At 52.6% G+C, this 16,028-nt stretch overlaps 1 long non-coding RNA gene across 1 annotated transcript; it reads right to left on the reverse strand.

The window, feature by feature from the left end:
* Window positions 1-1,142: 1,142 nt before the first annotated feature.
* Window positions 1,143-15,625, reverse strand: LOC147576922 (uncharacterized). Its single transcript, XR_015240583.1, has 3 exons — window positions 15,451-15,625; window positions 2,589-2,643; window positions 1,143-1,393 (listed from the first exon to the last, which is right to left on the reverse strand). It is a non-coding gene; the product is annotated as an uncharacterized LOC147576922 (long non-coding RNA).
* Between the last annotated feature and the right edge of the window lie 403 nt (window positions 15,626-16,028).

Raw genomic sequence — 16,028 nt, forward strand, 5'->3', positions numbered from 1 at the left:
TTCACCGACTAAGCCACCCAGGCGCCCCAGAACTTTACAGTTTTCAAAGCCCTTCCTCATCCATTATTCTCGATTGTCCACTCGCTCACCAAATATTTATTCAGCACCTGCCGTGCTCCAGGCACTGTGCCAGGCATTGAGAGCACAGGGTGACCAAACACTCACAGTGCCTGGACTCATGAAGCTCGCAGCCTAGTGAAGACAGACGTGAGCAAACAGTCAGAGAAGGGGGTATTTACAAGTCCTCTCAGGTAAGGGCAAGGACAGAAAATTACACAGCGCCGTGGTGCGTATAACCAGAGCTGACTTAACTGGAAAGTCAAGGAGGACGGCCCGGAGGAGGGGGCATTTGGGCTGATGCTGAAGCATTAAGAGACCGGTAACTGGGTGAGGGGTGAGAGGCAGGAGGACAAGCAGGAGCCTGGAGCGTTCGTTAAGGGACTCAGAGATGCAACAAGCCTGCGAAAGGCATGCGTGCTCATCCAGAAAACACAGCATGCCTGCGTACGCGTTCAGGCGCTCCTGGGTGCCTGAGACATGCGGCCCCCCCAGGCAGACACAGTCCTGCTCTCCCCAACCTTCAGTCAAGAAAGGGAAGCAGCCATCTTTCAACTGCGCAAATCATTGCTTCATGACCGTGGGGGGCGTGTGCACCCGTGGAAAGTGTCAGTGGGCAGAACAAGTTTCCTCATCTATAAAATAGAAACAGAAGCTGCCTGGAACGAACTTAGGAGTCAGAATTAGTCAGCCTCGCTGCCTGGTTGAATGGTGGAGAGCCCGGGGAGGCGGAAGAGAGGTAGGGGTTTCTACCCGCCCCGTTACCTGAGGTCGGTGACTAGGAGCCAGAGCCCTTCTAGTGCATGATTTGGGGCGCATTCAGCTTATCCCAGGGCTGGGTTTTCCCTAGGACAGGGTGAGGAGGCTTCAGGAAGGCTTCTAAGAAGGGGTCCTGGGGCGCCTGGGTGGCTCAGTCGGTTGAGCGTCCAACTTCGGCTCAGGTCATAATCTCACGGTTCGTGGGTTCGAGCCCCACGTCGGGCTCTGTGCTGACAGCTCAGAGCCTGGAGCCTGCTTCGGATTCTGTATCTCCCTCTGTCTCTGCCCCTCCCCCCGCTCGAAAAATAAATAAACATAAACCAGAAAAAGGGGTTCTTAACCGAGCTTATTGCTGAAAGGCAGATAGGATGGGAACATGAGGGAGGCATACAGTTAGTTGAGGAGAGCTCCGGGGAAGGGCCGTGGTCCTGGGCGAAGTCCGGCAGGCACAAGGCAGCTGGCTTAGGTTACTTGTGTCGCTGGGCTTGGCTGGGGCACGGTGGGCCACAAGCGAGGTGAGGAGTGGGGTTGGAGAGCCAGGCATGGGGCAGGGAATCTGAAGAGTTTGGACTCCGTCCTGAAGGTCAAGGAGAGTCATTGATGAGTTTTGAGAAGGAAAATGGCATGGTCAGGCTTGTGCTCTGAAAAAAAAGGAATCCCTTGGCCTGTGGCCCGGCAAGGGAATTGGTGGGAGTGGGCGGGGCAGCTGGGGAGTGGGCTCAAAACCCAGGAGCACTTAGATGCTCAAATAGACAGGAAGCAGGGACTCCCTGGGTGTGGGAAGGGGGGTCAGATGGAGGAAGTGAAGTTGGATCCCAAACTGATTTCCTGCTCCGCCACTGGAGGTTGAACTTGAGGGTCTTGTGGACAAGGCGCTTAAAGAAGGCCAGGGGTGGCTGGAGAGACGAATGCAGAGGTCAGGGGCATGGCGAGGATGAAGCGACAGGCTGGAGGTGTGTCCAGTTTTCAGGGTGAAGATAGACTGAGGCCACACCCCTCCCTCGGAAACAGCCTGCCTCCCCCTCCCTCCTCTGGGCTCACAAGTGGCCTAGCCACTTGTCCTGTGACTTACGGCAAATCCCAAATCTTCCCTCTCCTGTGCGACGTCCAGGCCATCCAGGCCATCCAGGTCAGCCTGCGGGCCCTGTCTCCATGCCAGGCAGGCCCGGGTGCCCTCTCCTCTCCACCTGCTCGGAGCTCCTTGGCTGTCTTTCCAGAAGCAGCCTGCTTCCTTCTTGCTCCTGCCCGCTCCCCGTTTCCCACAGCACGTTGCCCACCCCGCAGTGACCAGACCCCATTTCTACAGAGCAGCAAACCCTCCAGTGCCTCTTCTTCCCCATGAGGATCGAATGCCCACCCCTCGCCCGGCTTGCAAAGCTCTGTGTGAGCACGCCCTGCTCAGCACACCGCCCTGCCGCCCCCTCGCCCTGCTCCACTCTGGCCTTCTCTCTGCTTCTCTGACGGCCTCCCCAGCTCCCCACTCCGAGCCTTGGAACTTGCTGGTCTCTGGTCTCAGAACCTCCTGCGCCCTGACGGCCCCAGGTTTCACCCTCCTCGCCCTGTGGCTCTCCATGGGAGTGCCACTCGGTGGAGAGGCCTCCCCGAGCACCCTCGACAGCAGCCGCTCGGCAGCCTATCGCGCTGTCGCATTTTAATGCTGTTGGCTATCCGCGTTTTTCGCGCACATCAGTTTGCTCCTTGCATGCCTCCCACACTCCTCCAACGCACCCGCGCACCAGACGTAAGCTCCGTGAGAGCCGGGGTCTGCTCACCATTACAGCCGGGCCCCAGAAGAGGACGTGCCCATCGTCGGTGACCCTCAGTTATCTGCCAAATGAATAAATAAATGAGTAAATGGGTATAAAACGATGTCTGATGCTTGGAGCGCACAGGGGATAGACAGTAGAGTCAAGAAGAGAGAGTCCAGCCACAGAAGGAAGAAGAGAATCAAAAGACACGTTTATTCAACAAGAGGTTTTAAGTGGAGGGACGGGCCACCATGTCCCATGCTTCCAGAGAGACCTCATGAGGGCCCCAGGGCACCCACTGCCCTTAACCGGAGAAGGTTACAAGGACCTGGGGAGAGCAGCACTGGCAGGCGGCTCTTGGGGGCTGCTGTGGCTGGCTGGGAGGGAGGCATGCGTGGGGATGTGTCTCGGGGGGGCAGGTGGGTGAGGGTGTCCAGGCACGGGAGGATTTTCTCTTGAAGCCTGCCTGACTCCTGGACCTAGCAGAGACAACAGAGGAAAAAGGGGTGCCCGAGATTACACAGTAAGGAAGTGGGGCACTGGAATCCCCAGAGATCTGCAGAAATCTGCAGGTGCCCCAGGCAGTCATCATTTGTCACTCATTCGAACTGATATGTGCTCCTGACGCACTTAGAGGTAACGGCAAGGGCTGCATGGGGGAGGAGCTGAGAGCTAAGGCCAGGGCACGGCCTGGCCTCTCCTCTAGCTCCCGCCCCAAATGCACACTCCATCTCCACATAGCAAAGCCAGAGGCCAGCAGCTAATTGGGCATCCTCCCCAAAAGGTGACCGAGGGATCGGTCAGCAGTTGCTGCTTGAACATACCCTTTTGAGGCCTCACCCGAGACCCCAAGCAGCTGATCAGTGTACGTGGCCATGGGCTTCTACTGCCTACAGGGTGTACTTGTCAGCTCCAGACGGTTCTCGGTAGCCCAGGGCGCCTGGGTGGCTCAGTCGGTTAAGCTCTGTGTAGCCCACGCATTTCCAGTAGCACCCAGTTTAGGCTGACGCCCCAGGATCGGTAACACGAGGGTGGGGGTGGCCGCTAGAATTTGACTTCTCTGTTCCATCCAGATCCACCCTGAGTGTCGATAAACCTAGGGCCCCTCCAATCGGCTGGTTCTCAGAGAACGTGTGGTCACGATGAATGAGTGATACTCCCCGGGGCTGCCCGGAGCAACCTGGCCATTTGAGTTAGGATATGGAAATGGGCAGAAAGTGGAGCTGAGGGCATGCACTGAAGAAAGATTGTCAAATCAAAAGACCGTAAGACATCTTGTAGGAACGACAAACGCCCTCTGAGAAAGGAGACGTGTGGTGAGCACAAAGGGAAAAGGAAGGAAGCGGCTGGTCTGTTCCAGGGGAACGGCAGACACACCCAGGAAACCCGAAACATCCACAGGCCCGGGGTCGGAGGGCTGAGGGAGGTGGGGTGGAAGGGGCAAGGGCGGCCCCGGAGCCAAGTGTAGCTAACCTCAAACAATTGCAGCAAAAGACATCCATTTTTAGCAGTTTGGAGGAAATTGGGGATTAGGAATTGGCCCAGAGGCAGCGGAGGCTTATCCAGGTTGGGGACAGGAAAGGATATGTAGGATCCAAAAAAAAAAAAAGAAAAAGAAAAAAGAAAGAAAATCACAGAGTGGCTGCTGGCGGTCAGGAGCAAACCTATCCTGCTGAGGGTGGTTTGCCTCCAGAATCTTCTCCCGAGGAAGATTCTGTGGTCCCATCGTTTTGTTCATTTAAAACCAGATGGGCCAGAGCCCAGAGCATGAACCGTAGGGAGCGACCCCAGGGAGAGACATGTGTTTAAGTGCGTCTGGGGCAGACCCCGACGGGATGTATAATGAACTCTGCAGGTCTGTGATTTCCTGGCATCATCAGCCCTCTTGAGGGGTCTCCTCCAGAGGCCTGATGAGGAGCTGCCCGACTCCAACCCCATGTCTCCAGCCCCGTGGCCTATTTTCATGAATTGCAGCCTTTGCCCTAGGGAGATGGGGGGCCAAGGAGAAAGAACAAGTTTCCAGAGTGCCCCAGCCAGGGCACTCAGAAACACTCAGCTCCCCATTCGAAATGTGTCAGGGGCAGAGCACTGGAACATTGATGTTTCCTTTTATCCTGTCTCACTCCTGCTCCACAAGGCTCCCGGGCTTCCAGGAAGTAAGATTTAGAAGCTGGAGGCCAGGGCCCCCATGCCAGGAAGGCCAACGCCACTGCTTCTAAGAGCTTATAAGAGCCCAGTGAGAGATGCTGAGCGTTCCCCTCATCAGAGTAAAAAGGAGTCTGATTGGGAATAATACCTCCTCTCTCTCCGACTCAGGGAGGCCAGACAAGCTAATGGAGGGGAGAGCCGCCCAGCAAGGAGCCGGAGGAATCCAAAAGGTGCTCTGACTCCCTTTCTGCCGGGTTGGGGAAGGGGCCTGGGCCTCTCCCCTGCTCCTGCCTCAGCGTCTCCTCCCCCAAACCTCCTTTGCCAGCCTGAGCTCAGAACATATAGCTGATGAAGCCATTTCCCCACAGTGACCACGGCCAGGGTCCTGGGTTACATCCCACAGTCCACGTGCCCCCAGGATGGGCCCAGGGGGAGAACTGGGAGTCAGAACACTGTTGCCTGCTTCCCTAAGACTGGGTGCAGACCCTCACATCACTCTCTGGAAAAAAAACCAACCAAACACACAAAACCCCTTAAAAGTCTGCCAGATCTGGCAAATAGAAACACAAAAAACCCAGTGGGATTTGAATTTCAGATAAAGGATGAATAATGGTGGAGTATAAGTCTGTCCCACACATTGCTGGGATAGACTTACATTAAGCAATTATTTATTGCTTATCTGCAATTCCCATTTAACCAGGCATCCTACGTTTTGTCTGGCAGCCCTGTCCCTGGACCTTCTATGAGGGGTAGGCATCATGAAAAGGATGCTAATCTAGGGGGAAATTAGTCCCCAGCAGCCAGGACCCAGCCTGCTGTTTCTAACGTGCCCACGGGGCTCTGGAAGGTCTGTTTAGGGGTCTCTGTTCTTCCAGGAAAGCCTGGGCCATGGCTTTGACTCCCACACACCCTACACGAGGCATCAGCATGGTGGCTCCCTCTCCAGAACTCCCTCCCCCTGCTCTCCCAGCCAGGCTCACTAGCAGGACTGGCCCCTGAAGGTTTGAGGCCAGTCCAGGCCTCAGCCATCTTCCCACCCCACCCCTACCCTACCGTTCTGAGAATCAGCTTCCTGGTAAGCCCTCCTCTAACCTCTTTAACGACAGTCCATTTGCTCTCAGCCTCGGTCCAGATGCTTTCAGTGAAAGAGAACTTCCTGTCCTGTGGTTTTGATTCTGATCTAGAACATTTCCCTTCAAACCAGGAGCAAGGAGAAGGCTGAATACCTGCCTTTCTCTTTGTCTCATTCACGGACCGCCCCCCCCCCCAAATTGCTATCTATCCCCCCGGGGCCGTGGAAAGGAAGCCTTAGCTCCACTCTGCCTGCTGCCTTTTGTTCCTACTCGGGCTAATTGAGGTTGGCACCTGAGCAGCGGCCACTAATGGGTTTCCTCCACACAAGCTCCCAGCTGGCAGATGGGTACACGATTGCCTCCTTCCCTGACCATTAAGTGGAGCAGCCAACACCACGCACCGGCTCCCGGCTGAGCAGCCCTGCATATGGACTGGCAGAGGGGGTGTGGAGGCTGCGAGGTGCCTGGCCCCAGCCCTGCTCAGAAAGCAAAGGCACCCGGGAGCCCCCTCAGGGTGCTGGGGGCTGTGGCCGGCTGAGACGCTGGGGCCAAAGTCTCCAGGAGGACAAGCAGTCAGGCTGCTTGGCCAGAGGCTCAGACCTAGGCTCTCTCTGCACCTGCTCGCCTTTCTGGCAAAGGGCCTTCAAGCAGGCCCCTGGGTCTTTGGGAGACATCCCGTTTCTCCAGGCTGTGGCCAGGAGGCGGAGACAACTGACTAAGGCAGCCGGCCCCAGGGGAGTGGTGGAGCCCTCACATGGGGTGAAGAAGCCAGGGACACCCGCTTCCTGGAACACTGCCCTCCTTTTGCAACCCACTAACTCCTACCAAACCCCCGCCCCTGGAGTTTCACTTTTAACTCTGGGCAGTTTCACCTCCTCCAGGCAGCCCTCTCTGATGTCCCAAACTAGGTCAGATCTCTCAACACACATTCCCTGAGCACCCCGACTTTCTCTTGCATATCTCTTCCCAAAACTGTGATTACGGCAGCAAAGTGTGGTGTTTATAACAACAACTCAATGGGCAAAACCAAGTAACTTTGTTACTCCTCCCCAATTGCTTCTTGATCCACGTTCTCCATTCTTGTTGGTAGTTGGAGGGCTGGGGGGTGGGGGGTGAGACGGAGGGGCGGTAGAAGAGATCAACATACCAGGAAGTAGTAACTACTTTTAACACTTTCTCTTTTAAGGGGCGCCTGGGTGGCTCAGCGCCCGACTTCGGCTCAGGTCATGACATCACAATTCACAAGTTCAAGCTCCGAGTCAGGCTCTGTGCTGACAGCTCAGAGCCTGGAACCTGCCTTGGATTCTGTGTCTCCCTCTCTCTCTGCCCCTCCTCCGCGTGCGCTCTGTCTCTCTCTCTCTCTCAAAAATAAACATCCAAAATTAAAAATTAAATAAAATTAAAAATGTTTACATCAATAAACATTAAACAGATAATAAAAAAATTAAGTCTTTAAAACTTTCTCTTGTAAATAGTCCATCAAGAATCAAAGCCCCTTTTAGAACCATTTCTTTTGCTTCAAAGAGCCTCCACGTTCCATCCTCCTTCCTTAGATGCCCTTGGGGGAGGGGCTCCTAGTACACACCTGCTGTCCTCTGGGTCATTGCCAGCCTCGTGAGATAACTTCCAGGCCACCTGTCCTTGGTTTCAACTAAGTGTCCCCTGGCCCCACCTGACCTTTCCTGACATCCCAGCTGCACTCCCCGATGAAGGCCCAGGCCACTGCCATGACCTCCAGGCATGTGACCACCTCATCCCGACCTCAGGCCTCCTACCATCAATCCTTTCTGCACTTCTGCAACGCCCCGCTTTGAGACCCTCTACAGGACACAGGACGCCCCACCGGGAGCACTGACTCAAACCCACCCCGGACACCTCCCTGGACGGAAGCTGCAGCCAGACTCTGGAAGGCTGGTCCTCTCCTCGGGCTGCACTTGGAAAGCAGGGCATGAACCCTGGTATTTTCAGGCTCCCCACACTTTCTCAGGAACATCTCTCCATCACCCATCCTGCTCTGGATTTGACCCCAGGGAGAGTGACGTGGAGAATGAGGGATGCTCACGGCTCCCTGCACCCCTCCTACAGAGCCCAGAGAGCCTTCCTTGTCTCCCTCCTATGGGGCAGGGAGGTCCCTCTTGTATGTCTCCCCACCGCACCCTGTGCTAAACTCTGTGCACGCGCAGACCTCCAAGCTTTGTTCTTAAAATGTAAAGAGTTGCTTCGTAAATGGAGAAGAGCGTTTTATCTCTACAGACGAGGCGGCCAAGACCACAGTTTACTAAGGTCTTTAAAAAGCCATGCGATGACCTCTTTGCTCCAAGTCATTCCTTTCCTTCTGCGTTTTCCTGAGTAGAAAAGAAAGGTGAGGGGCGACAGCTCTCCAAGCCAGATTTTTAAAAATAATCTTGGAACCGCACTGTATAGATGAACCCCATCGCTGGTGTGCATCTCCATGGAGAAGTGGTGAATCTCTGCGGCCCGCGACATCCCAGGGTCCCGGGCAGCCAACGGTTCTATGACCCAGCAGGGGAACGAGGTCAATATACAAATAACTGCAGCCTAAGGCAGGACCCAGAGAGTGCCACAAGAAAGGTACGAAGGCCCTTGGAAGGTCAACCAAGAAAGAAGACTCATCAATTAGCCTGCTAGTTCTCAACATAATTTTTAACCCGTGACCCCAACAATGCTTTCTCTTGCTACCCACCATATAATTCCACCAGTCAAGAACAGTTTTTCAACTTCACTCTCGGCGGTTTTATGTACAGAAACGCTAGGCCCGCTCGCGGGTTATGGTTTTTCAAACCACACGTTCTCCCTGGCCACTTCCCACTCCTACTTGGTGTAGATTCTGATGAAGCCTTACCAGGAATGGGTCCAATGGTTTGTTAAAGTCAGGGAAGGCTCTATGGGTGGCCCGGAAGCAGGGCTTGAAAAATGAGTGACACACAAACAGATCAAAGTGAGAGGGGGTGTTGTAAGCAAAGAGGACATCTAAAAGCAGGCGTGCAGATAAGAAGAGGTGTGGGCACGCTCGGAGAATGGCGAGGGGCTGAGTCTGGCTAGCAGTGGGGGACACAGAGGGAGGCAGTGGAAGGTGAGTCTGGGTTGCCAAGCTGGGGAATCTGTACTTGCAGCTGAAAGCTGCTCTTAGGGCTCATCAGGAGAGGATGTGTTTCCCTTGCTGAGTAGGAAGGACCTGATCATCCAGGAGGTGGAGTCTCTATTCTTTTCATGAGTTGGAAGAACAGAAGGGATCAAATTCAGTTGTTACATTGGTTAGTATACTTTCAACTCTATGTAACAGACAATCCAGCTCAAAGTCACTGAACCAGTAAGGAGCTACGGGCTCGGGTAATTGGAGTGTCCAGAGGAAATGTTGGCTCCAGGACGAGTTTGATCCAGAGGTCTGTGATGGCCCATGGGATGTCCATCTCTTTGGGATTCCTTCCACTCTGCCCTCCTAATATAGCAGCTTCATTCCCAGACTGAATCCTTTCATGGTGGTGAAATGGTTGCCAACAGCTCTGAGATGCCATGCTTCCTTTTTCATAAACCAGGAGGAGATGAAAGGCTTTTCCTACCCTACTTTTTTTTTTTTTTTTTTTTAATTTTTTTTTTTTTTCAACGTTTATTTATTTTTGGGACAGAGAGAGACAGAGCATGAACGGGGGAGGGGCAGAGAGAGGGAGACACAGAATCGGAAACAGGCTCCAGGCTCTGAGCCATCAGCCCAGAGCCCGACGCGGGGCTCGAACTCACGGACCGCGAGATCGTGACCTGGCTGAAGTCGGACGCTTAACCGACTGCGCCACCCAGGCGCCCCCCTACCCTACTTTTTAACGAAACTTTCAACTTTCTCTCTGATTGGACCCACTTCAATGACAAGATAGCCCTTGAGCCAATCACCAAGGCCAGGAGAATGCTATGCATTGATGGGCGTGGTCCTGGGTGGCATGCCTGTTCCTCAGCCAATCCTGGGGTGGGGGTGGGGGCAGGAATACTGTGGTTGGCTTAAGCCAGTTGGTCCCTACTAACTCAGGAGCTCCGTCCTACCCGAGTGACAGGCTGTATGTACACAGTGAAAGAGGGGTGACAGGATGCTGGAGGAGCAGACAGCACTGTCCAACACATGCCCATTTTGCTTTTTCATGAAAGGTTGCCTGAGAGCCGGAAGAGATTAGAACTGGAAACTCCGCAGTAATTTGAGTCATCCGTGGACTTAACTCACCCAGTCCCCAAGGTCACACAAAATTGCAAGCTGGTCATAATACCTTTTTTCATCTTTCCTCTGCCTTCCTTTCTCCCTCTTTCCCTGCTGTGTTTCCTTATCCCCTTCCTTGTCTAATTTCCTTCCACTTTTCTGTTCTTGCCCATCTATCTGTATCCACAGGGGATCCTCCGTCTGTATCCTCAGTCCTGCCTCTCCCCCCCCTCCTGGCCCTTCCTCTACCTCGAGCCCATTCCTCTCTCCCTGCCCACATCTCCAGCTACCCTCTCCTGATGCCTCTGAGTTCAATTTCAGCTCGTCCAAATTGCTTTATTGGTTTCGCAGAAAAACAAGGCTAGCTAGGGCCATTACGGGCGCACGGACGGTGTGCATTAGACTCAAAAAATATTTAAGGAAAATGCTCTGGCAAATGGAATCAATAGGCTCCAAATCACACATTCGCCGGGAAGAGGGAGAAGTCTGCCTCAGAGCTTCGGTGTTTTTGGAAACTGCTCACCGATTCAGGAGGGAGAGGCTGAGGCTGGTTCACTGCCCCACCCGCAGCACACGAGGACTAGAGCAAGCAGCACACATCACAGACCCCAGCACCCGCTCCTGCAGCCTCACTAGCGCTGACCGCACCTCCCCACAACCCTCCAGGCCCCCCACTTCTCGGCTGTGCCATGGAGATACCAGGGCGTCCACACCTGCCCCAGTGCAACTCTCACCGGGCCCGATTAACAAAGGGAATGATAACAGGAGGGGAGGAAAGAGGATTGGGGGAACAGAGGCATTTGCATGGAGGTATTTTTAGACTCAAAGATTAAATCTTCAATAATCATAATTTTTTCTTGAAAGAAAATGAGAATTTAGTGCGTGGTGCTTGTGCCCTCCCTCCTCTGTCCCTGCAGCGGAGGGGGAAGAAGGCGAGAGGGAGGGAAATACAGCAGAGAGAGGAGAGAAAAACAGACGGGAATTAGCCCCATGAGGCTGGAGTCAGGCTCCAAGCGGTGCTCTGGTGGATTCGAGGAAGGGGGAGCCCAGGCAGAGGTCACCCTGGGAATTTCGAGCTGTTTCCAGAGCACTGGGTCGCTCCAGAGACTGATATGAGAGAGGAGAGAACAGACTGTAGGAATCCCTTCCTCCGGTAACACTTAAATCACCATGTCATTCTATCCATGAGCCTTTGCTCCTGCCCAGTGCCTTCTGGGTTAAGAAGCGGCTTGTACTAGGGCGCCTGGGTGGCTCGGTCGGTTAAGTGTCTGACTTCGGCTCGGGTCATGATCTCGCGGTCCGTGGGTTTGAGCCCCCCCATCGGGGTCTGTGCTGACATCTTAGAGCCAGGAGCCTGCTTTGGATTCTGTGTCTCCCTCTCTCTCTCTCTGCCCCTTCCCTACTCACACTCTGTCTGTCTGTCTCTCTCTTAAATAAACATTTTTAAAAATTAAAAAAAAAAAGAAGCAGCTAGTACTGACCTCCAAGACCCCTCCCATGACCCTGATTCCACCCCAAGCAATCAGATAAGTTCCCTGCCCCCCCCCCACAATGCCATGAGAAAGAGAGAGAGAGAGAGAGAGAGAGAGAGAGAGCTGCCCCCCATACACGTACAGTGCCACCCTGCACAGCCTGGAGGTTGCTGGGGGGTGAGTCAGGACCAGCACCAGACCAAGGTCCAGACACTTGGGATAGAGTCCCCGCTCTGCCACTCTGTGTGAATTTGGACAAATCCCTTCCCCAAGGTAGACCCCAGTTTCCCCAAATTACGATGAAGGAGTGGATAGACCAAAGGATTTCAGGCTTGAATCCACGAATCCCCTGAAGTTGCACAAGGAATGTTGCCTGTGTGTGCACTTTTCTGGGACTGGGCTTTGTCATGTTCGCAAAGTGGCCTGTGACCCCAAAAGAGTTGAGAGCCATAGAGGGAGCCAATGTTCAAGTCTGCATGTGGCTTAAGTGCTCTCAGCCTTCCCAAACCTCCAGGTGGGAGAGCTGTTCAAATAGTCCTGCCTTGCCCCCCGAAAGGGTTACCGTGGCTTGCCCCCGCTCGTGCTCACTGCCACCAGTACCTCTGAGGGGTGGCTTCAGGGCCTCCTTCCTCCATGGGTCACACCAGCACGCAAACCCATTTCTTCCTTTTAGTAGAGTTTACACAGGCTCCTTAGATTACAACAAATTTTACCGACAAAGGAGAATAAATACACTGCAAATAACATTAAGTTGGTCGGGTTCTCAAAAACCCTACAAATTTCACTCACAGTATCAAAGAATTTATTTGGGGCCCAAATTATCTCTTCCTGAAATAACTCCTGTCTTCACAGATGGTCCAAAAACTTCCTAGGCACTAGTTTGGATTATTTCCCATAGCACTGCCTCTCTTCCCAAAACCAGCCTCTGATCCCCATCATCATAGACCTCCAGGAGCTATCTTTCTTCCAGCGCCCAGACGCTAATTGCCTTAAACATCTTGCTTCATCCAAGCACGAACATCACTCTTTTTTTTTTTAATATGAAATTTATTGTCAAATTGGTCTCCATACAACACCCAGTGCTCACCCCAACAGGTCGAACATCACTCTTAAAGCTAAGACTTTCCCATTTTCTGACCAAATGCCAATTACAGTGACTCAAGCTGAGTAGTCAATAAATCAGGATTGAATTAATGAATAAGTCAATTTTTAAAAAATGGATGAATGAAGAAGTTCATGAAGGAAACAAACGAAAACTTTACTTTCCCCAAGTCCCACTAGGAAGAACTCCCACGGGTGGTGGGTGGGGGCGGTCCTCGGACCCCATTCCCATCTAGGCTCAGGGATTTGCCATGTATTGGTTCCCGACCCCTCTGAGCGAGTGAGTGACTGAGTCCTCCTGTGTCTGGTACAAACCAGCTGTCTCTGGAGGCTTTTTGAATCTACACGCTCATGTCTCTCCTCAGTGATGGATAATCCAAACATTTCTTCTGTGTTCCCTCTCTCCTCTTCCCCATGTCCTTCTGAGACACCAGGGAGACATATATTAGAGCTTGTCACTTTGTGCCCCTGTTCTTTGGTTGTCCTTTCTGTACCTCTATCTTTCCGCCCCTCCGTGCTATATTCTAAACCATTTCCTCTGACTTAAATTCCAATTGATTCATTCTCTTCTTAGCTATATCTAATCTGTCATTAAACCCATCCATCAGGTTCTTAATTTCAGATGTTGAATTTGTCATTCTAGAATTCCTTTTTCAAAAATGTTGTATGCTTTATGGTTTCCAATTCTCTGCTGAAGTGTTCGAGCTGGATTTTTATTTCTTTGAACCCTGTAAGTACAACTGTTTTATAGTCTGTGACAATACTTCCAACATCTGGAGTCCGTGTGACCCTGTGTTGCCTCTGTTTCTCCTGGTTCTTGCTCATGGTGTCTTATTCCCCCGTGTGTTGGTCATCTTTGAATGTCTGTTGGACATTCATTTTGCCCCAGCTACCATGTCTCCAAACTTCTCACAGAAACTTGAGAGTGAAGGATGAGAATTCAAGGGATTGCTGTTGCCAGCACGGTGTCAGCTCACATTATTATCCAAAGTCCAGGGAGAAAACTCCTCCAACAGAGCGGAAATTGGGACTCATTCCTGTCAACGTCTGCTCCACTCCTGGAATGTGCTGACGTGTGCTGGGGTGAGGGGGAAGGGAGAAGGTGTAAGGAAGAAGACTCCTCGGAGAGATTTCTATCCCACCACATGGAAAACTCACCAACCACGAGCCTGCCCGGAGCAAGGCAGGGGTGCGATCAGACTTCCGCCACCTGACAGAGCTCCATTCTATCTTTAAATGCATGTTGTCTGTTTATTCACTTATTTTAAGATACTGCTCAGAACAGGTTTGAACCAACTTTTAAGAGTCGAGAGGTTTTAGCTCCTCTTGAAGGATCGGAGGTTCTGACGACACTGAGCCCTGATGCCAGGAGGTAAGAGACAGCTGGAGCTGAGGAGCTCCCGAAAAGCAAGATCTTCCCCTTAGGGGCTACAGTTGACATTTGCACTTACTCCAGCCATGTGCCACTTCGCGTGATCACTGCCTGGCCCTTAGGAATTTAATTTTTCAGTCCTTGACCTAGAGAAAAGGTGGTGTGCAATTCTGATCCCCGGAGTTTCCAAGCCTAGGAGAACTAGAGAACACAGGGGCAGCAGAGCGAGAGATCTGTGAGGCAAGGTGACCTCTAGAGTCCCTGCTAACGCGTGGAGAATGGCCACAGCTCTGCCTGGCCCCCTGCCCCGATTCTGGCCAGGCCCCCTGCCCAGGCCAGGTGGCGATCTCCCACTCAGCTCTGCCACTGCCTGCCACACCAACCTTGGGCAACTCATTTGACACCTTGGAAGCCTCCAATTCCTCCTCTGCCAAAATAGGGATATGAGTAGCTCCTGACTTGATAGGATTGTGAAATTGAAGGAGGCCATGCATGAAAAGGGCAGATCATAACATCCTGTGGATAACAAATGTTTGCAGATATCAGGGCTGTCTGCTTACCCTGTCTGCCCCGCCCACCCTTATGCTCCCTGTGGACACTTAGGACCAGGACACCCCAAGAGTCAGGCTTGCCCTCATCCTCTCTGATGTAGGGATGATGGAACCGAGGCCCAGAGAAGTGAGGTTGCTCTAGATGCTGGAGTGTGAGCATCTATCCTCGGTCCAGTGACACAAATCTGGCTGAAAGCAGGGACTGGTCGTACCAGGAGTAAGGGTGAGAGAGAAGGCTTTCCAAGTGCAGCGGGCTCTAAGCAGGATGTGGAACACAGTATCGGTGGGATAGTGGAATAGTGGAACACCCAGTGCTCATCCCAACAGGTCGAACATCACTCTTAGAGCTAAGACTTTCCCATTTTCTGACCAAATGCCAATTATAGTGACTCAGGCTGAGTAGTCAATAAGTCAGGGTTGAATTAATGAATAAATCAATTTTTAAAAAATGAATGAATGAAGAAGTTCACGAAGGAAACAAACAAAAACTTTACCTTCCCCAGGTCCCACTAGGAAGAACTCCCGCTGGTGGGGGAATAGTGGAATAGTGGAACACAGATCGGCAGAAAGAGAGGTTTTCTTATATATGGCTCCCCACATGCCCATGCTTTGAAACAGCAACACTCAAAGTATCTGTGCTTTCTTTGAGCCCCAAACAATAGTCCCAACCCGATCCTACCCAGCTCTCCTATCCAAGAGGCTCAAAAGCAAGTGCCTAGGCTCCCTTCCTACCTTCCCAACTGGGATTGGAAAAGGACACACACGTTCACGCACCCATGCGCACACGTGCGCACGCACACACACACACACACACACACACACACACACAGGTGTTCGTCTTCTCCTTTGTGGGCCCTGGCATCACCAGCTCGTTTTCCTGTGGAAAATCCCCACACAGATACACAACCAGACATCCCTTATCAGAATGGTGCTTCCTCTAAGGCAGTCATCAAAGCAATCTGACTTACCAAGGAAATTAAGAAGGCTCCAGCAGGAATTGCCACAGAGCACCAAACTCCTCAGACTCAGGCGCTTTGCTGTGTTTTTTTTCTAATGAGTTTTAAGCTGGGCCCCATCCCCTTGGGACATTTAGCAAATATCAGGCTTCCTGAAGTTCCTTCTCTCCCACTTCCTGCTGCCTACTGGCTCCTCAGCTGGGCTTTCAGGACCCCCCCAGTCAGCCAGCGCCCCTCCCACCCCAGAGAGCTCTCTGCTTCTTCCAGAGTTTTCCTTAGGCTCGTGTCTCCTCACTGTCCATCTCTCTCTCTCTCTCTCTCTCTCTCTCTCTCCACCACCCTCTCTCTCTGCTATTGCCACTCACCAGGTTCACTCTCTGCCTTCTTTGGCAATATGGCTGCCCTACTCATCACTCCCCTGGAACCATTCTGGCCAAAGCTACGGTCAGCTCTCTGTCCTCACTTTACTTGATCTTTCAGTAGCCTTTGACCCAAAGGCCACCTTCCTTCTTGAAACATTCTCTTCCCTCAAAATGCTGGACCAACAGGAGGTTCCGAGGCTAAGAGTAAAGTTTCACTCCACCCTCACA

The sequence above is a fragment of the Puma concolor genome, chromosome D1, assembly GCF_028749965.1.
Source record: "Puma concolor isolate L17-30 chromosome D1, mPumCon1.1.hap2, whole genome shotgun sequence".
NCBI lineage: Eukaryota > Metazoa > Chordata > Mammalia > Carnivora > Felidae > Puma > Puma concolor.